Source organism: Pseudomyrmex gracilis, unplaced genomic scaffold (genome assembly GCF_002006095.1).
Source record: "Pseudomyrmex gracilis isolate BER0280 unplaced genomic scaffold, ASM200609v1 scaffold_254, whole genome shotgun sequence".
Lineage (NCBI taxonomy): Eukaryota > Metazoa > Arthropoda > Insecta > Hymenoptera > Formicidae > Pseudomyrmex > Pseudomyrmex gracilis.
Window position 1 is genome coordinate 65,668 of NW_018020838.1, and position 21,777 is coordinate 87,444.

The following is a 21,777-nucleotide window of genomic DNA, read 5'->3' on the forward strand; positions in this document are numbered from 1 at the left end:
TTTTCGCGGGAATTTATGCGAGAAACAAACGGATATGTAGCTCGTTAAAAATAACAGTTCGAACTGCACACTGTAACTTCTCGCGTACATTGTGTGGCATTTATTTCAAAATGTTATTTCATTTAAAAGATCGAGTGAGGAAAATTGTATTAAAAAGTTCTCGCGTTTTCGCTACCGTATGTACTTTATTGTTTCATTAATACAACATAATACATGTATGATATTACCTCATTTATATGCTTTTAATAAATTTCAATACAATGCATAAAAATAGTTTCACATATGTGGAAAATTTTGATTCATATTTTATTCGTCATTCCATTAGCACCATAAATTAATTAGAGAACATATATGCTTTTATGTTCAAATACTCCTATCACATATTGCAAGCATTAATAAAATAATTATTAATAATTTAGATTATTGGTAACAATCAAAATAAGGATCTAAATTACTAATTTGTATAATGGAGATGGAAAAATACATAAATATGTAAGAAACTCGTAAGAAACGCGAACAAAATTGTAAAATGTACGGAATATACAATACAATATATATTGAACACAATATTGAATAAAAATGCAAGTTCGATCAGGAGTCGGAATTGCCTTCGTTAGCTCGTGCAGAATGCAGCCATCTATTCGGCTGCACCGAGCCGCAGCATCCTCTGCATTCCTCTTCACTGCGCATCTCTCGTAACTCCCCTCCCCCCCCTCACGTTAATGTATATTTATGTATTAAACAGGCATTATTTATACAGGCGATGAATATGCATTGTTTGGTGGCAGTAGCGAGGTGTCGAGTGCAGACCCGTCGCTATCACTGCCTCATCAATCACATACAGTCCCAGCGGCCCACCCTGCGCACCCCCCTTTCATTGCACTCTATCCTGTGCGTTCTCCGTTCTCCGCTCTCATCACCATCTCTCTTTCGCGGACCCACAGAGGACCCGCCGTGTCATCCCTCGAAGCTCTCCAACGCGTTTCCTCTTGTCGTGTTTCTACCTCTCCCCCTTCACACTCCGCTTGCCCCCGCGATACATCCTCTGTGTCTCCCACCAGCCGGCCGCAATTGACACTAATTTACGTAATTTTTTTTCGAGCGTCCACATGTCACCGCGTTACGGTGCACCCTCAACCAAGCGTGCCCGATGTATACGTGGGATATGAGGGGAGAGTGCGGTTCGCGCGCGAGCTGATGAACGAACGAGGTGGAAGCGTTGAGTCACCGAGCCTCACGAATGGTCATTCGCGGACACCACGCGACAATATTCGAAACGTTAATCGAACGAATCAATCGGGAACGAGCTAACCGCGAAACCGAGAGGCACGTGTGACCTCTTTTTGAACAAGCAGGAAAAATCTTGCGAGATCTTTTTCGAGAAACTTAAAAGCGTTTGCTATTTATTGCGGTAATCGATATTTCAGAAGGAAAATAAGAAACTCGATAATAATATCGAGTGTACAATAGAGATATAAATTTGGAAAAAATACATAAAGTAGAAAAGAAGAAAGAAGATATTTTTAAGAGAAAACTTCAAAAACAACTTTATAATAAAAATTTCTACAAAATAGAACACTTCTGAATAAAGCGATTTTTTTCACAAATTAATTATTTAAATTAATTAATTGTTTAAAGGTTTTACGACATTTACAATACAAATACATATACTAGTCAGTCTTATTTTTGTTTCTCATTAATCTCGTGTTACAAAGTAAGCGGAAAGAAGTAAGCGGAAGAATAAATTTTACATAAATCTCGTAGAATAAGGATTTGAATATTTTTGGAAAGTACATATATGTATATATGCTAACACAAGATCAAAATGTTCTCTCTAAGAAATTCAGCGCGGTGTTATAAGACTACTTTATAATTATTTTTTGTTTTTTTCCTCGTTCATATTATCTTTCGAACGGAAAGATCTAGAAGCATTTAGCAATGTGTCTCTCTTGTTATCCTTGCATACACGGATCAAAGGAACTTATGTAATCGTCTGAGCACTTTATGGCTGTGGCATGTTGGTTTACCTCAAGCGTTACCGTGAAATCATAGCAGATATTATTAAAGCGGAATCATATCTCTGTCGTATCACATACACAAGAGACAATAACAAAACAAACGATGCATTCCGAAACTCTAATTGAAAAAAAAATCGAAGTTTGAGACACGATACACAAATGATCGAACGTTTAAATATTACAATTTCAAAATAAAACTCGAAGAAAAATTTTTAAAAAAAACAAAAAAAATTATTCTCGACAATCAAATAAAGTAAATGATGCATGAGCGCGAAAGACTTTATCGGCGACAAATGATTTTATCGCAACCCAGTAAAATCGTATCATTCGAAAAACCTTATCGGCAATTTGCACGAGCATATTCGCCTACGGTTCGCTTTATTTCCGGATATTTTCCTTCCTATCCGAATTAGGTTCTCCTGTACGACTTTTATCGCCCGCTCTTCTGGTAACCATCGTCTAATACCACCCCAGAACTCGCACTCGAGTGGCTCGTACGATCCTGTAACGATCCAGCGAATCCCACTGATGTCACTTCTCGAATTCCCAATCTCTAGGATGAAAGTTTGATCTCCGCCGCGAGCGTCTACTTGTCTCCGCCACGAAATATCTTCCTGCACTTCCCCTTTTCTTTTTATGTCTTGCTATATAATTTTACGAATCTTCATAAAACACTCAAATCGATATATTATGGATACGCAATATATGAACGTGACGTCGGCTTTTACTAAACGAACTATCACGATTAAATTTGGACAACACAATACTAATGATCAACGTTTCAGTTGTGTGCCTACGCACTTTGCACAAAGCTAATGTAAACTAAAACAACTATCGAGTCTGTTACAGATTAATTTTCACAAAATATATTTTCCCCCCTTCTTATTATATAATATATAAACGATCTACATAATAAACGATCAATTAACTTTATTAGAAATAACGATCAATTAATAATATAATTATTAATAACAATGGTACTCTACAATTTAATACATCTTGTAATATCGAACTCTTTATTCAATTAAAACCATGTTCAATTTTCTGTACAGTTATTTCCACAGTTTTATCGCTCGCATATATCACGATCAGATGTGTGATCAGGTATAACCGCACGAACTATTTTATAAAACTTTTATTCCCCGTTACCGCTATTGCCGGTACGTGAACAAACAGCGATCAAGCGCGCGGATATATGAAAGTTGCGAATGAAAAAGTTACAGTCCGTTTTAAACTTTTTCCAGGTTTTTCGAAATTGTTACGAAGCATAATGTATTCGGACGGAAAGTGTGAACAGTTAATTCTTAACGATTCGCAGTTTAATCGCACGCGAACGGCACACTTTCCAACCGAGTTTGCGTGCAGTTGATCATAATTTTTTGTCGAGTCCGCGACGCACAATACAGCGCGCGTGGAAAGAAGAGAGAGAGAGAGAGAGAGAGAGAGAGTGGTGGCGCAACATGGCGACGATGTTGCGCGACACAAAGAAAAGAATGCGCCACGAGCGACCGCGTATTTCAAAGTAAATGTCCGCCGCTGCGAAACACCGCGATGTCAAATACTTTTTGTTTTAGCGGAACGGCCAGTTGCCTCGCTAAACCGTCCCTTTGTTGAAATTATGAATTCATGTTCGCGCGCAATATATGTGTTCAATTTTCTTTACTTGCACATTTTCGACTATCTTGACTGATACTCGAATCATCATTTACGTATTAAATTAATTAAGCGTCAATTTTAAAAACAAGCAAAAAAGTTAATTTTGTCATGTAAGTATCAACATTCATCACTGATTATAATGAGTCCAATAAAACGTCAATCACGATGACACGGTAATTTCGCGAGTAACAACACGATAACGAAAAACCGAACCGATTTCCGCAGGGGACGTTTAACCCTCGTAAAATTCTCAGGCATGCACAATGAATGAGCGAGAGTGTTTCATTGGGCTCGCACGATCGGTTTCGCGTATAGCGTAAACATAGGGTGGTTCGAAGCGAATCGTTAACAATCACTCACTGTCCGTTACGACTCAAGCAACTTGTCTGCCAATTTGTCGGACCGCTTTGGAAGAGAGGAGTGATTGAACGGAGAAGCGTCGTATAAGTGCGCAAAATATATTTGTTCACACATATACACAGATGAATTTATTCTCGCTGATAAAAAAAAAAACGTTGGGAAAAAAAACTCTGATAAAAATCGAAGAGATATAATTTATATGAAGAGACATTGTTTTTCCACATATGTCAAATACCAATTTATTTAACATATATATTTTTAACGCTTAATTTATACAATAATTGTTTTGTTTATAAAACTCGATTGCTGCTATATCAGCACATGTCATGTCATAATGGATTTTAACTGCAGAATCGACGACCAATTTGCTGCACAATGCTGATATTCATCGGTGAAGTGAAACAATTGGCGAGAACCAATTCGCTTTATGAAACGCGGAATATCTCGTAACCGCACGAGATATGCGGGAAGAAAAGGGAGAGAAGAGGGGGAGGGAAAGCTCCCGGTATTTCTATCTTCCTATTACTTTCTCGGCCGCCTCTTCGCTGTTGTTTCTTTCGGCGGTATTCCCTTATTGCCTTCCCGCGCGTCTCTTTCCTCTCTCGTAACTTTCCTTAAACTCATCACGTCCGCGCCCTCTACGCTTCCTTTGTTTCTTTTTCGTCGAGGGTGGTCCGTTCATCCCCGACGTTACCGCTTCACCTTTTCCGGCTGCTGCAGCAGCTTTTCTTTCGCTCGTCCCGGCAAATGGCCTCGCCTTACCTCCGTCTGTGCATTCCGTCTCTCTCCCCTAATTCCTTGGGACCTCGCCTCCTCGCAGGACGAGGCGTTTTTTTCCATCACTTTTCTCTCTCTCTCTGTCTCTCTCTCTCTCTCTCTCTGTCTCTCTTTCTCTCTCTTTGGTTTACACGACGCCGGCACGTTCTCTCGAAACGCCGTTGCTGTAGCTCGCGTTGCAGCTTGAATGCAAGCCGCGGGACGAAAACGGGCGAGCGCTTTCGACCGCATTTCCCATTTTCCACGCGGCTGCCGGCAGATCGGAAGAGGATCGCTACCAATCACTCACTGTCCACTACAACTCAAGCTGCCAGATCGCGAGTGTCGGTTGCCCGCCGATCGATTTTATGTTTCTTCGACGGTCAATGCTAATTTGTTTGTTTGCTACTGCTATTTGTTCGCGGCAATCCATGTCTGCGGAAGAGATAACTGACCGATATCGTGGGTCCAGCAATTTCGGAGATATCATTTTTTTGGAGTGTTCTAAAGATACTTCAAAATTTATCACGTATATAGAGAGATTAACTGGATACGCGTGAACTCTTGCGCGAGGCACTACCGCGCCTTTTACTTCTCTATGAATAAAATATATAAAATTAAGATCAATATATAAACACACATAAAAAGAATACAATTAATTTTAAACTTTTTTTAAATAAAATTCTTTAAATTTTCTAATTTTGTTCAATTCCTCGATTAAATTTGTTGCAAAAAATTGCGCGTGTCACTCACAAAGCGCACTTTTTGCATAAATGCATTTGAAGCGAAGCTTGCGACTTGTCAGTGACTTCCAAATAATTTTTAAAACGCGCATAGAATCCTTTTCGGTGAAATATCAGACGTGCCTGAGTGGAAAACGCGACACAGCAACGAACGGACAAGGGTGTTTCATTTGACCACTTCAGCTTCCCGTGCATAAACGCAAAGGGGTGGTATAGGATCGAAAGCCATCACTCACTGTCCACAACAATCCAGCAGAACGCGCACATCAGTTATCACTGGCCGTTTCTTTGGCAACGGACACAAATTTGAGCAGTATTGCAAATAGATGTAACAACAGATAGATTTAGGATTTCGACGTGTTACGTGTTATTGCAATTTTAAATAAAAAGTTTTTCAATTACAAACAATGCTCTTTCGAAAATTGAGATGCGCACAGTGTTACTTTGTATTTCCCCTTCTATTTTTATTATATATTTTTCCGTGCAAACGTACGTGGAATTATACTTGTATAAAGATAGCGTTCTCTTAATTCAACATTTATTTATTCCCAACATTTATTTATTTAAGTAACACAAATAACGATCAATATTGTATCTCACCTGACCTCAAATCGTTATTGTCTTTGCAGTCAAAGTGCCCAATATAAAGTTTAATCAAATATATGCGCGCAAACAACGGAAAACGAGGAACTTAACCGAGTGAAGTAAATTAATGTATCAAAGATTCAATATTTGCCCTGTCAACAAGAAGCTTCGATCATCTTTGTCGAGTTGAAGAGCCATTTCGAGTTTACCACGTTACAGTCTTACATAGTAACCTTCCACTTCTCTGAAGTCGGCCGAGACGAGGACGTCCCGACACTCTCTCTCAACAACCCCAGTTATAGTTGAACCTTTTCTTAAAGAGAAAGAGAAACAGAGAGAGAGAGAGAGAGAGAGACAAGAAGACAGACAGAGCGAGAGAGCGCGGTATTCGCGAAAGTGGCACAACGCGCTCGCGATGTTGTCAAACGAAGGCGTATTCAATTATCTCGAATTTGTACCAGCGATTCCAAACTATGAAGATTAAACGTGCGCGGTAGCAACAACAAAACGACGACGTTGCACGGTGACAACACAGCGGGATTCGGTCGGCTTTTATTGTTGGAGATAACAATGCAAAGGCCACGCAGATGCCCGCCGCTCATAAAGCCTCTCTCCCTTTCTCTTTCTCTCTCCCTATTCCTTTTTCCCTTGACGCTGACTACCCGCTCGCTGAGGTGTTCGAATTTTTCCTCTTTACGCCCGAGGGCTTCCCGCCCTGCGCGCGCCACTCTTTTCCCGCTGTACTCCCTTTTATTGGCACGCCGGAATGTTTGCATTGCGAGACCGGTAGAGTGGTTGACCGGCCCGGCCCGTACGTCGGTTTCATGAATTTCATTTGTAGCGACAAGACGACGCGTATATATTCACGCCGGGCATGCGGACAATTCGGCTGGATTTTTATAGAGGAAAAAAGAATGTTCTTTTTTCGCTTTTTTTCCCAGCAAAATCGAATCTCGCGGCATGCCAAATCGGAATGTGATTTGAGAGGAAGTGAGATAATTGAACGCGGCTGAAATTGACTATTAGAGCTCATAATGTTAGATCGTAAAACGCCGAAATTCTTGAATAACGAGCTTTTGCGATAAAATTGGCATTGTCGGTGTTTTCTTATATATTTAGTGGCTCTCTTCAAATACGAGAGAGAGAGAGAGAGAGAGAGTTCTCGGATCTTCAGTCTGTTTAAATCGTGCAATCACTACAAATAGGATTTCTTGCGGACACACAGGTGTACCGATCAAAGAACAGAGAATGTTGATGTGTTAGGCGTTAGGTGAGACAACCGAGAATGGATAGCGCAGACAGTATTGGCCGAGCAAGGGGATCAAAGTTTACCGGACTCTGGAGAGATAGCACACAATTACATGGACACACAACAAGCTCCGCACCCTCACCCGACCTATTTTCACCCTTCTTCGATCTTTCTTTGCCGACGCACACCCCTTGCAATATAATCCGCCTTTTGTCTACTTGTCAGCATAGTCATTAAACTCATTGAGATTTACTTTGCATCCAGAAAATTAAATTTATTATTTGTATATTTAAAAAAAAAAAAAAACAAAATAAATACGCTTTTGTATTTGAATTTCGGTCTACATCATATATAATGTAATTAATCAGCACAACAGAGCTATATATACATATATATGTATAAAACAATCCATATTTGTTTTTCCATTACGACATTCACATCCATTTTTAAATTACTCTTCTTCAAATTCGTTATGTGTATGAAACAGAGAAAGAGAAAGAGAGAGAGAAAAATCAAATTTTGATATCTTTAAACTTTATATAAGAAAATAATACGTTATAATAAACAATATATTTTTAGTTTCGCGTCACGTACTTTTGTGCTAACAATCATTAGCAAGAATATTATATAAAATAAAATATATAAGAAACAAACTACATTATGTATGATTTTTTTAAATGTGATCAGTGTCATTAACTATATCTTAAAACAATGATCTTTGTAAAATTTATGGTGAACCAACGAATTTCTGTTGTTATATATTGATAATTTTTACATATTTTTTCTTACTTTTTTTTTTTAGAACGAACAACCATAAAACTCTATAAAAAATATTCAATGTTCGTTTAAGCGCACGATACATGCTCTTTAATATTTAAACATTTTGTGATATGTAATTACAAGTAATAGGAATGAGATATATTTTTAAAACAAAGTTGAGATATCTGCCTATACATTTAACACGATATTCGTTTTTATCTGAATATTCAATCCGGTTTTTAAAGACACGTGACTCAAGTAAAGTCACATGACTTTACTCACGTGTTGTTTTTCCTCTTCTCCCTGTCGCGTGACTTTGCTTTAGTCACATTTTTAAAAACACGTGACTAAAGTAAAGTCTAGTGATTGCAGGCTCTCGTGTTGTGTTTTTTCACTCCTTCTTCTCTCTATTTTTCGAGTTTGATTTTCATACATTTAATACGATACTCGCTTATCTGAATATAGTATAATATTGACAATTCAATAGCGGAAAAATTGGTGAAATTCAATAAGTGCGATTTGTGATTAATTAATATGCTGGCTACAAAAGAAAGTAACGCAAACTCGATTAATTGTCGGACGATCAGCAGAGTTTAACTAATTAAACTGAGTATCGAAAGTTATCGCACGATATCGGGATTCGAAAATCCAGACCTCATCTTTTTTCTCTTTCTCTTTCCCTCTCTTTCTTTCTCCACTCGGTTCTCTCGAGCAGACGGTGCGGTAATTTTCATCCGCCTGTGTTCCTACGAATTCTCTTTCTACCTTTCTCTCTCGCTGAGATTTTCACACGTTCATGTTCGCAAAAAATACTTTTAAAAGACAAATATATCTATTGGACAAAGATGATAACAGCAAAGCAATACGTTTGACATACAAGTGGCAAGTCTCGCGACATAAAACGTCTTCCATGAAAATCAAAAATGAATATCCTAGAAATCCCTTACGAAAGAGTAACAAAGCGGAAAGATAATGTATAGAGGAGACATTTTATCATAGATGTTCCTCGATGAGGTGTTTTCTCTCTTCTCTCGTTGCCTTTTTTTTATCCTTCGATCTAACCGTACCTCTACTTTTGTTCTTCTCCTTCACTCTCACATTCTCATTTCTTCTCCTCATCTCCATTCCAAGGTAAAACTACTCTTCTCACTCCCGTGTTCTCGCTCTCTCTCTCTTTCTCCTCTTTTCACGGCGTCCTCCTACCGCCTTATTACTCGAGCTATGTAAATGAATTTCGTTTAATTATCTGGGAGAGGTCGTGCAGAGAACGGCGGAAATGAGGGAGTGCGAGGGTTCGCTCCCAAGAGAGGGCGACGACGTCGCTTTCGCTACACAGTTAAAGACTGCCCCTGAATTCACTGCGACGACACTTTGCTAACTTCAGAGAATTTCTTGAGTCCTCCTTCTCGCTTTCCCCTCATCACCTTTCTTGTCCATTTCTCCTCTTTCCTTTCTTCATACTTCCCATCTCCCCGCTACCCTCTTCCGCTACTCGCCCTGTTCTATTTATTTCTCGTTGTCTCGCGGCACCGTCACGGTGCGCTATTACACAGGTTTTGTCTTCTAATCGTCACAGTTACTTCCTTACGTCAGTTAATTCGTTGTTTTAGGCAAGCGTAAAGATAAATCGCGCTGATTCATTAAGTTTGTAAATAGCAAGCGAATGAAATTAAACTAAATTTAAAAGTAAAGTATCAGAGAAATTTATACGATTGTTGATCTATTTTTGATTCTAAATTTATTTTTTTTTTGTTATTTAAAAGTAAATTTAGTTCAGATTGATCTAAATTTTTAGAGACATCGAACGACGAACAAGTTTTGATGATTGATCAGTCATGTTCGAGTTAAGCCGCTTCGTTTACGAAACATAAAGTTCTCTAATCCGCGCCGATTTTTTTATCCGTGTCGTTTTTATATCGATTGGAATTGCATTGCTTGTTTAACGTTGTTTTTGGCGATTCGACATATTGTTTTTGCTGTTTGGTATGCATCGGCGAGTAACCTTTTTGACGGGGGGAGGGGGATAGAAATTTAATGAATAACATCGCGCACCTGACTCGCATATTTTTCTTGCAGCTCTTGCCAAACATTCGATATCCCGTTCACGATTTTTCTACCCTTTCTATCGAGAATATTTCTCTCTAAACATACATATATATATATATATATTTTAAACATACATACATATATATACATATTTTTTGTTTATAAAACATAAGATACTTTCTAGTAAAAAACAAATTATAATATTAAAAAGCTCGTAATATTAACAAAATGATTTTATCATACATTATTTTTATTTTTTACAGAGATTATTTATAACTTATAATTAAGTAGCATATTTTATATACTTCAACAATAGCGTTCTTACATAATAAACCTCAAACAGAATATGTTTCTTCGGCGTTCGCTTCCTATTTTCATAGAATAAGACGAGCATACGACGAGTAAAGTTAGTTGGTTAAACTATGCGGGGATTAGATCGCAAATACCGCGAAAATTTCGTTTTTTCATGCCCCTTCGCCTTCCCCATTGCACCACGATTTCTAGAATACTCCTCATCTGATCGGTCCCAACGTTGCGGTCGGTGCTCTCCGTCGCGTCTGAGCGACGTTAGTTAGTTAAGATCAACTTAAAGTTGGATGAACTTCGGCCCGAGCTGAGAAACTATGCATAAGCGGTTATATTATCGCCAGATTTTGCGCGCCGCGCAGCAATATAATGCGAATTTAAGGGGATCTTATCGCGTCGTCCTGAAACGGTGCAGGTCATGTTTAATATTACAGCGTATATACACACGTAAGATATTTTCTCTATCGCAAGACCAGAACTTCTTGAATTCCGTCGATCCTGAAGCAAACAAATTTTCATGATGGAAAACTTTGTCCTCTTTCACAAATATAATTAAAAACCGCGTAAAGTTTATAAGAAAACAGACCCCGAAAGAAATATTTGCATTATTTTTGTTCTCTGTCGTAAAGCCGAACGTCTCTGTGGATCTTTTCCTGCCAATAGATAACACGAGAAGTGAACGACGTGAACACGTAAATTCACACGTGTCTTCGACACGATGCAGATTCGATCAGAGGAGAGGAAGAGCTTTCAAACGCGTTCTATCTCGCGTAGTAATTTTTCTAAATCGAACCTCCGGCGGTGGAGACGCGGCGTCTCGTCTGGCATTCTCGGGTGGAATTCGCAAAAAGTGACGGCAACGTCAAGGGAGGTGAAAAAGGCCGCATCGATGGCGCATCGCACGACACCCCCAAACATAGAACACACACACAACTCGATGGAATCTGTGTGTGTGTGTGTGTGCTTTCACTCTTCTCTTTCTCTTCTCCCCTCGTTCCACGCCCTTCCGCGAAGAGAGGTTTCCACCCTCTCCACCTGACGCACGCATACACGCGCACGTTATAAAATGCTCGTTATAGTTCGCCACGTAGGCGTGCGGGGTGAGGAATTTAATTTAGAACTTGATTTATATTTTAGCGGGCCATAAAATGGGGAAATAATTTGTCCCCTGAACGCGTATGAGATGGGCTTTCCTCTCTCTGCAGTGCTATGCAGGCTTTCGTACGTATCAACCATCTTCCCCATCATCCCCTTTCTTCCGTCGCTCGCCCTCAGCTTCCTACACTCGTACGTTTAACCCTGCCACAGCTCGCCTTCTGCCGAAAGGTCGCGGAGTCGACGTGCACATACATTATGCCCAAGTGCCGAGCCTTACTTTCACCTTACTCCCTCCTTTTCTCCTCGCGCAATGCACATTGGATCGTGTTCTTGCAAGGATCCACGTTAATCTTGAAAATCTTTCGTGCTTGAAAGTCTCGAATTTTCACGTTTATTAAATATAAAATCGAACACATATATGTGATGCATAATAAACATGTTGAAATAATAGATCTAAACAGTTGCGAGATTATCTTTTATTTTCTAAAAAAAGTTTTCAAAATGTTTTTTTTTTTTTTTTACTCTCAAAAATCTTCTTTAAAACTGTTTTTCTTTTCCAAGGAACTTCTTTCCCGTGATCAGCAATTTGTTACAAACATGAAGACGGGATCATTTACTTTTCGTATTAAAACCACGATTTTCGGTAGCGTGTCTAAAGAGGAGCAGACGAAGTGACATTACGGCAACGTCGTAATCAAGAACGAAGACAAACTTAACGCCAAAGTAAGGCGGAGAAGACCCGGAGATATTTACGACTCGAAAAGAGGGTGCGAGCGAGGCACGAGCATGAACGTATATAGAACGAGCCCGGGCGATCCTCTCCCGTCCCCGATCTCGCCGAGACTGAGGGATTCATTAAGATTGGATGGAAGTGTTAATATAGTGAACATTGCCGCTGGGAGTCCTGTGCGCCACTTTACCTCTCGTAAGACACGGGATACGTCACTGGGAAAGACAAGGAGTAAAGGGGGCGGGTGAAGGTGAGAATTCTGAAAGAGGAAGACAGGGCGCGCGAAAACGCGAAGCTGCCGACAAGGACAATCGCGGGGCAAAGTCGTGAAGCTAAATTATACGGGGGAGCGCTGCCGCCGGGACAAAACTATTAGCTAGGATTTAGGTTCGCGCGCGACTCGTCGACACCGCTATTCTGGCCGCGTATTTTGAGATTGCCACCTTACCTATGCCGACAATTCTCAGGGATGAAGAGAACAGCAATGAGATGCTCCAAAATTGATTTTGATACTATGTCAGTCTCTCTTTCACTCACTCTCTCTCTTTCTCTCTATTACAATATATATATATTATTTGCGTAATAACCTAAAAAATTTATAATTTACAACTGAACTAAGAAATGCAAAAGCTGTCAAAGCACCGTGAGGTTTAATACAAATTAGGCTAAGAAACATCTTATCTACAAATAAATTTTTTTTAGAGTAAAAATCCAGTCAACTTCAATTAACTTTTCCTTATTACATGATAATCTTTGTAACATACCTTTGCACAAACGTGTTTTCGTGTTAAGCAGAAGAAATTAGAACTCGTGGTTTTGAATTATTGGTACACGTCTAATTGAAGTGCTAGCACACAAGTGGTTGACGGTTGATTTTACATACACGCGAAATAGGGCAATCGTTTTAAAAGCTTCAAACTCGTGATTGTGGTTCTGACTTGTGATTGACAACTTTAGCGAGCACTCGTATAGACTGTATTTGTAAAGTATCTGAATTATTCTGTAATTTTTTACACCGTCCAATTGATCTACTTCGTTAAATATATTCGATAAAGAAGCGATCTGAACTTTCAGTATCAATCGTGTTATCTTCAAAATTCTAAGTAATTCTGTTTCATTATAATATAAGTAAATTAATCCTTTGAAATTATAGAATTCGCGCGGCGTGCCACATTTGCGTGTCCTAACATTAGTTATTCTGCGGATTTATCCTATTCAGACTTCATCGATTCGACAGCATTATTCAAGAAGAAGACTTTACTTCACATACAATTTTTCCTCGTGAGAAGTTCGATGTCCGACGCAAATGTGAAAATTGTCAAGAGTTCCGGCAATCCGTTCCCTGTTACGACGGAACTGCATTTATATCGTTTCAATCAATTCTTTTTAGACATTTGGATTCTTTTTAGGTCGCATTAGTTACCGGCGCAATTCCTCTCATGAGGCATTAAACGAGCCGATCGGTTAATGGCGTGCGATCAAAGAACATCGAACGTCGATTCGTCAAGAAGAGCTCGCTGGGAGTACTCTGAAAATTTCACGTTAGTTAGACGTAAACGAGCCGTTTCTCTCCCATTCCTCCAATCCAATCTTGCGCTCTTGTTCGATTCGCAACGCGCTACTCATTCGAGGACGAAGAAGAGAAAGAGAAAGAAGTGAGAGGCAGAGTTTGCTGTTCGTATGGATGGAGAGTTTTTTAATCGCGCTCATCATTTATGTTTATAAAATAGAATAATTAAGCAGCGAGAACCTCATCACAAAAGTTCGATTTTTATCACTTAATTTATTTATACTTTATGATTAAATAACACTTGATATAATTATTTCTGATAATATCTACGGCGCGCTCACATGAAAGAATCGGATCGCACTCTCGGATCAGCCGCGTAATACGTTTCTTTGTTGTCATCGATTGCGTTTGGTCAAAGACCGCGCGATTCAAGATAAACATCGTTCTTGAAGTCACGTGCTTCCGTAATCAAGTGGACGGACTTTCTATGTCAATGTTTGAGAACGTCAGACAAAGTTCTAACTACGAGTAATTTCATCGAAATAGTTAGCGATCCTAATCCTGTTAGATCAATTTACCAGTGGCGCACCATCTCTCACACGAGGAACGTAACATAATACTTATCACAATACGTAAGAACAAACGATATAAATTGAAGAAATTAATGTTAAATTATATCTGTGTTTTTTTTTCAACACGTTGAGAGAGAGTAAGCGAATTTTTTTTAAGTTTTAGAGAGAGAAAGACCATAAAATTGAAGAAATTGAATATATATTTGCTCGAGCTGCATCAATATACGGCGCGCTTACGTGTTTATATTCATTTAAGTGACACACTTTCTTATATGGAAGTAAAACACATTCGTGAGTCCAGGATGGATCCTTCGCGCTACGATTTTAAAGTAGCCGTCGGACATTCCTGGCTTTATCCCAAGACGAGGTCACGGGCCGCAACGGTGAAATCCTGAAGAAAAACAACCCTCGCGCTCTGGCCTGAAACCACACTCAAAAATCTCTCAAATCCTTAAGTCCTCCTAAGAAAACATTTGCGGCTTAGTGGAAATCTACCGTCTTTCTCGTTTACGCGGCGAATTCTACGTCGGAGAAAACACACGGTTGAATTAAATATACACTCTACAAAAAGGAACTAATTTGAAATATTCCGATTTTCAAGAATTTTCTCGCGAAGATATTGTTTATTCGTAATAACTGTTTGTAAATATTGTCTAAAAAAAAACAAAAACAAAATACAATCGAATCTCTATTAAATTGCAAATTTATTCGTGGTAGACGAGCGACGAATTATTACAAGCAAAGAAAAGTCGAGGATCTTGAAGAACGGATTAGGTGTGACAAACATGAAGGTAAATCTTCAGACACGGAGAAGGTATAAGGGCGTCGTGTGTCACCGTGTGCAACAAGTTGCCTCCAGCGGAACCACCCCCGCGTCCCACTGCCCCCGAGAATAGCGAGCTACCCTACATTAAATCATTTTTAAACGTCCTCACGATCGCCGTCCGACTTTTATTCGAGCCGATACAAACCGACGCGCGATAAATTTCTTTCCTCGTCGGATTTCCTCCTTCGGAGGATAAAATCCGACTATCTATCTCGATCGAAGATTGTTTCGCGTTTCTACACTATTTATGTCGCGTCTACATTAGACTTGATGATTCTAAAATATTTAAGATAAACGATACGTACGCAAAGCGACATATATATGGTTTTCTGTCGATAATATCGGAAAACATATCTAGCTGTACTGTCCTATATTCGTTATTATAAATACGCGCAAACAATTTCTGTCATGTAACGTAATCGAGGTTTTATTCTTAAAGTCGAATTAATTATTTCAATACACAATATCGCGTAATATATATATATATATTTAAAATATGTACGCATTTGAATTCGAGCAATCTCGCGTGCGATTTCGTTCTCACGCAGCTTTAGCCAAAGCTCTCTGCTGCGATTTTGTCATTAATTCCTCCCAGGTGTTTCGTAGACACAGAGTTTCGCGGAAACAACGGGCGGAGATCTTAAATCCCCCGGCAACGCATTTGGGTGCAGCGAGACAAAACCGCAACGCGCGCGAGGGAGAAACGGACGGAAAAATGAACGCAGGGGGGAGGAGGAAGGACAAAAAAGAAGGAGCGAGAAAGAGAGAATCGCGTGCGTCAAAAGCGCATAAGTCGCGGCTCAACGTTCGCACAAAGTGCGGCATGCCGCGCATACGAGGATATGAGATTCTAAAGCGCGTGGTAGCGCGGCGCGGTCGCCTACTTTTTCAAATTAATGTCCGTCCAGTTAAACGCGGAAGAATGTAATAAACGGCGCTCTCTCTCGCCGGGCCAGCCGTGCACACACACGCTCTCTCTGCTATATGTCGTGCGTTCGTGTGTGTTTTATCTCCGCGATACGTGTGGGTTGTACCACCGCACGCCGAGCGGTGCGGCCAGTGCGTTGAGTGCAATAATTGTACCTGCAAGCCACTTTGATGTTGATGCATTAACCCTCCATGTGCCTCCGCCACTCGCCGCAGCTCCCCGGTTCGCAACCGACAGCCCCAATCTCTCCCCTGTCCACTTCCTCACTACCATCCACCTACCTTCACTCTCTCTCGTTTTTCTCTTCGTCTCTCTCTCTCTCTCGCTGTTCATCCTGTCCACCCCGTACGCAGCAGAGCAATGACGCGTTTATGCGTACGTGCGTACTCGGAAATCTACGAGCAACCGCGAGTGCGTGCACCGCATGGGCGTCGATATGTAAGAATTTTCAACTCTCGACTGGAGAAAAAAGAATAAATTAAAAAATGCCAATTTACTTTTTAACAATAAATTGTAGGTGAATATGTATCCACATTTCTGGATATTTTTAATATTGCAAGATAAACAATGCAAAATGTTTTTATCTGATTCTTTTTTTTACAGCTTTTGTAAAATTTTTTTATCTCTTTTCATTTAAATACTTTTTTTTCAGTTCGCAATACAGACACGTGGTTGCGAGAAGATTCTCTAGATTTTAATAGATTCCCGAAAAAAAAAAGTTTTGTCGGCGCCCATGTGATACGGGACGTCGAAAAACTATTCTGGCAACGTCCGTCCACACGTATGGGACCCATACGCAGATGAGCGCAATAAAATGTCGCTTTGTTTTTTTTTTCAACACGATATCAATGTTTTTTTTGTCCTTGTCGAAGAGTTGGAAGGAGCTATTAAAAATTTCGTAATACTTTCTACGAAATAGCGCGACTTTTTTTCTTCAACTTATATATATCTCTCGTTTCAATAAACGATTACATTCGCACAACAAAAGAGGACTTTAAAAGCCCCGGCAGAGGAGAGACGAGCTCCCCGTCGCGGTGCGCCTCATATTTTATTAATCTGTCGCTTCTCCTGCCTGGGGAGAATGTACCGAGACGTATTTCGTGCGGGCTCTTACAATGCAGGGTTAATATCAGGAAGACGTAATCCCGTACACGAAGAAGGAGAGAGAGAGAGAGAGAGAGAGAGAAAGAGAGAGAGAGCCCCGCGCGTTTGATCGCTTCCGTGGATCTCGCGACGTTATGAACTGCTAACGTGTTTACACGGGGGATTGCACGCGTGCTCAATTTCGCGAGCACGCCGCTGATTTATCGCTCGTAAGAACCCGCACGCGTCGCCTCGTAACCCCGTAGCCCAGTTGCGAGGGGTTGTATGCGCGTGTGTATGCACTAAGGATTACATCGAGTACTGTCTTCCTTTCCATCCCCATCCGCTTCCATTATGCAGCGCATTAAATGCACGACGCGCGCGATCTCTCGGCTCGCGATACCATTTCCGAATTACTCGCATAACTTCGCGTAAGAAAACCGAAGTACATTGCCGAGATGTCGAGAAATGCACTTTGTCATCAAATTACGAACAACAACCGGTCTCTTCCTTTTTCCCACAGCGTTCGCGCAACTTTCGACAAAAGTTTGCTATTGCCACAATAATTTTGCAAATTTACAATTTTATGAAGTTTCGCAGTTTTTCTGTTTTTTTTTTTTTTTTGCAAACACGAGATGCAGCTTACATTTTAGAACGTTTTGCGATTTTCTTGCGAAAATTCAAATTTAACTCCTATAATTTAACAAGTAACCTTATTCTCTCTTTTTTTTTCAAGTAGACTAGAAAAAGAGATTAAATTCGTCACCAAATGCATTGCGCGATAATAAATAAATTTTTTAGGAAATAAGAGTCATATAAATACCACATATATACAATAATATTAAATTTGGAATGTTCGTAGAGATAATAGAGCATTTATGTAAAATATTTGCGTGCTTCGCGATTTAATCAATCAATATACCGCGATTTAATCAATCGATCGATCGATCGATAAATTGACTCTAAGCAGCGATTCCGCCGCTCTGAAACCAACTCCGAACATTATTGAATGCGGAACCGTTCAGTTTGATACATGCCCAGAGTGACCTAAGAAGGCCAGTTCTAACGACCAACCGAGCCAACTTGATCCGCCGGAATTCTCCGCATACTTCTCACTGTGTTCTCACTGAGATACGAAATAAACTTCCGTAGAAGCTCCTATCTTACAGCGTTCGCAAATTCGGTGTGTGAGCGGCACCGCGAAGAAAGTTTTTTTTTTTTTTTTTCATAAACTTTCCCAACTAAAACGAATTTTTTCACAAATTCGTTTTTCGAGGATAGATTTTTATTTGCTTTAATACATCACGATTCGTTTATCGTTTATTCACAATTGAACAAAAATGTCGTCGCCCGACTTCTCGCGCGAGAAGGCAATCCAATTAAGCTGCGAGATTTAAATCTGCGAACGATCGCCATAACGAATGATGAGCGCGGTCAATTGCGAAAGGCCGCTCGTTATTCGTGGATTTTAACTCGTTTCCATCGAGCTATGTTACGATTGCGTTTCGCGCGCAAACTGCTCCCTCCCTCCTCTTCTTTTTTTCACGCAATATTCCTCCCTATCGATCGCGGGACTCGTCGGGATGTCAGGAGAGCGGTCGTCATTCTCAAAAAGCAATTGCGCCGGGGAAACGTTAAAGCGTGAAAATTGCGTGTTCTCGCCTTCTCCCCCTTCCCACCCGGTTCTCTTTTCGATTTTGTTTTATGTTGCGTATGTTTGCCGCTTCGCGCGAGTGCGTGTAATGTTTGCGCGCGTATACCGCATCCGCGTGCGGTACAAGCGCGCGAAAACTACGAAGCGTGACGCGGTTACGCGACAAGCATGAAATGTAGACTGCTGCGGAATATGTGGCTCAAGAGATAAAGACCGAACGTGCATATATTCGGAGATATTCGGTACTCTAGTGAATAATAGTAGTTGCATCTCGGTGAGGAAAACGAGACGAGACACAATCGCGCAAAAATAATAAAAAGAATTGCACACAATAAATTAAGAAACTCACGTCACACGTCATATGACTGTCTTAATTTATAAAAAGAACATAATGTATATATATATATATATATAAAATAAATTTAATTATTTTGCAGTGACATCGAAGGTTCTTTTTTCTGATACACACAAATTTATAATTAATATCAAAGTTAATATTTAAAATCTTCTTTGCGCGAGTTTAGAAACAAAAGCGAATTGTTATTATTTTACAGATCTCTTATTTCTGATAAATTGCTCACCGTGGCTACATAATGTTGTTAGAAATACTTGTCAATTTGTAACTCGCATTTGCAAGTTCTCGATGCAGAGGAACACACACTAGAAACGGCTTTTCAGAGATGCTGGTCGCGCATTCACAATCGAGAGAACCCGGCCGCCTTCCGTGCATGTTGTACGAATACTCGTAGGTTTCCATCAGCGGTTGCAGAAACGATCCCTTTCTCCCAACGTTCGACCACCTCGCTCGCTTATCCCAGGCAAGTACTCGGTGTCCTCACTAATAGGATTATCCGGATTCGCGAAGTTTCCTGCCGGAAACGGAATGACCGCGGTAAACGTAAACGCCGACAAAATTTGCGGCGGATTTCTCGAGCCGCTCGCTCTTTCTTTCTCTCATTTTCTCTTTCTCTCTCTTCATTTTCTAAAGACGACACCGAATAATCCACATATTTAAGTTAAATAGATACAAGGATCGTAACATTCGTGTTACGAAATAATGCAGAGAACATTTCAATATCCTGGTATTTATAAAAATAGATATCTATAATTAAAAACCTAGAGAAATAAAGAAATAGCATTAATAAAAAACTTTTTTATTGCTGTTTTCTTTATTACCTTTTCAAAAAAGGTAAGAACAGGCACCAAGTACACGCACAACACGTATTGTATTTAAATTACTACATATGACATATTATATATACATAAAGGTAAAGTATATAGTTTGTACTTATATTTTGTGCAAAGTTTCAAACCAGTTTATTGAAAAAAGTTATATCGGAGATCTTGCCGATGCGGAAAAAATTTGTTTTCTGAATTAAGTTTCTAATATACATTTAAAGTATATAGTATTTAAAGTATATAGTATTTATATATATAGTATATAGTAATATACATTAAAGTATATAGTTTCTAGTTATTTAGTACCAAGTTTCAAAACAGTTGAATAAAAAAAAAGTTATATTGGAGGTGTTACCGGCGCGAAACGACCACGCCGCGATAAGACAATCGTGCGCCCACCACGGTCGGAGGTATTGCCTTATTCCGGGTTTTGAATTAATTTTGTACTTTATAAATTTAAAGTATACAGTTTGTAGTTATTTCGTGCCAAGTTTCAAAACAGTTCACTAAAAAAAGTTATATCGAAGGTGGTGCCGGCGCGAAATCACCACGTCGCAAGGAACATTGTCGAAGCGATCGGTACTATCGGAGGTGCTGCCGGCGCGAATAATGCGAACCACTACCGTGCTTCGTGATTCTCTCTTTTTCTCTCTGACTCACACTTTCTGTCTTTCTTTCTTTTTTGTCTTAAAACGCGCTCGTATATGTGTGCTATCTGGCAGCACGCATACGAACATGCACGCAATTTGGTCGCACGACGTTTCTGAATCGTAAATTTTTTACTTTGTTGCGCGTGAACTTGGCGCGAAGCATTACCGTGCCTCTTGGATTTTTTCTATTGTATGTTAAAAGATTTCCATTTTTTTCTGTAATAAAATCTAAATAATTGCCATAAGAGCGCGATAAAAAGCTTAACGAAACTTTTACACTTGATTTTTCTGCAAAAAGTGGAATGCAATTCCGACTTCGATCTTCGCGGATTTTGGGAGGCAGAATGCGCGAAAGTTGGTGCCGCGCCGAAACTATCCGACTTGAAGAGGGAAGGTTTCGTAACATCCGTCGGTGGCTACTGTCTCTGTAATGCGACCACTTACGAACGTGCAGCCGGCAGCTATGCAGTTTAATACTTGCGAGTGTTTCTTGCCGCGGTGGCATACCGCGCATACTACCCCCTTTTCTTTTCCCCTCTCTTATCATTCCCTCTCTCTCGCCAACATTTTCTCTCGCTCTGTCTCTCTCTTTGAAGGGGTTATTCCATTTCGCCAGAATAAACCGACTTAGGACGGAATTTTCTTGCGGTGCTCGCGAATCGACTTACACGCTGTTGAAGCAAGAATACGATTTAGCTGTGCATAAAGAAGAGAAGAACAACACGTTAATTTGCTTTCTTGTCGTTTGTTAATTCACCGCAATGAGCTCAATTGCAACTTGGAAATAGGAAGTTTTTGTAAAAATAAAACCTTAGAAGCACAAGCATCAATTTTCATGATGTACAGTATCATGAAAATTATTAGTATTTTGTTAAGTATTTAATATTTTAATAAGTTCAGGACTTAAAAAAATACAACTGATTAAAATGAATTTAAAAAGCATTAGATATCTACTTAAAACGCATAAAGATAATGAAACCACAATTCAGTGTGGATTCTCATCTCAAGATTAGGTAGTTTGAATTTATCGCTTCTATCGGAATAAGATTGTTCCAAGAAACAAAGAAAG

The 21,777-nt window shown here is 39.7% G+C and overlaps 1 protein-coding gene across 2 annotated transcripts in view; it reads left to right on the top strand.

Annotated features, from left to right (window-relative positions):
• LOC109859274 (lachesin-like) overlaps positions 1-21,777 on the top strand; it is a 106,687-nt gene that overhangs the window by 9,694 nt on the left and 75,216 nt on the right. The gene's annotated exons all lie outside the window — the stretch shown is intronic.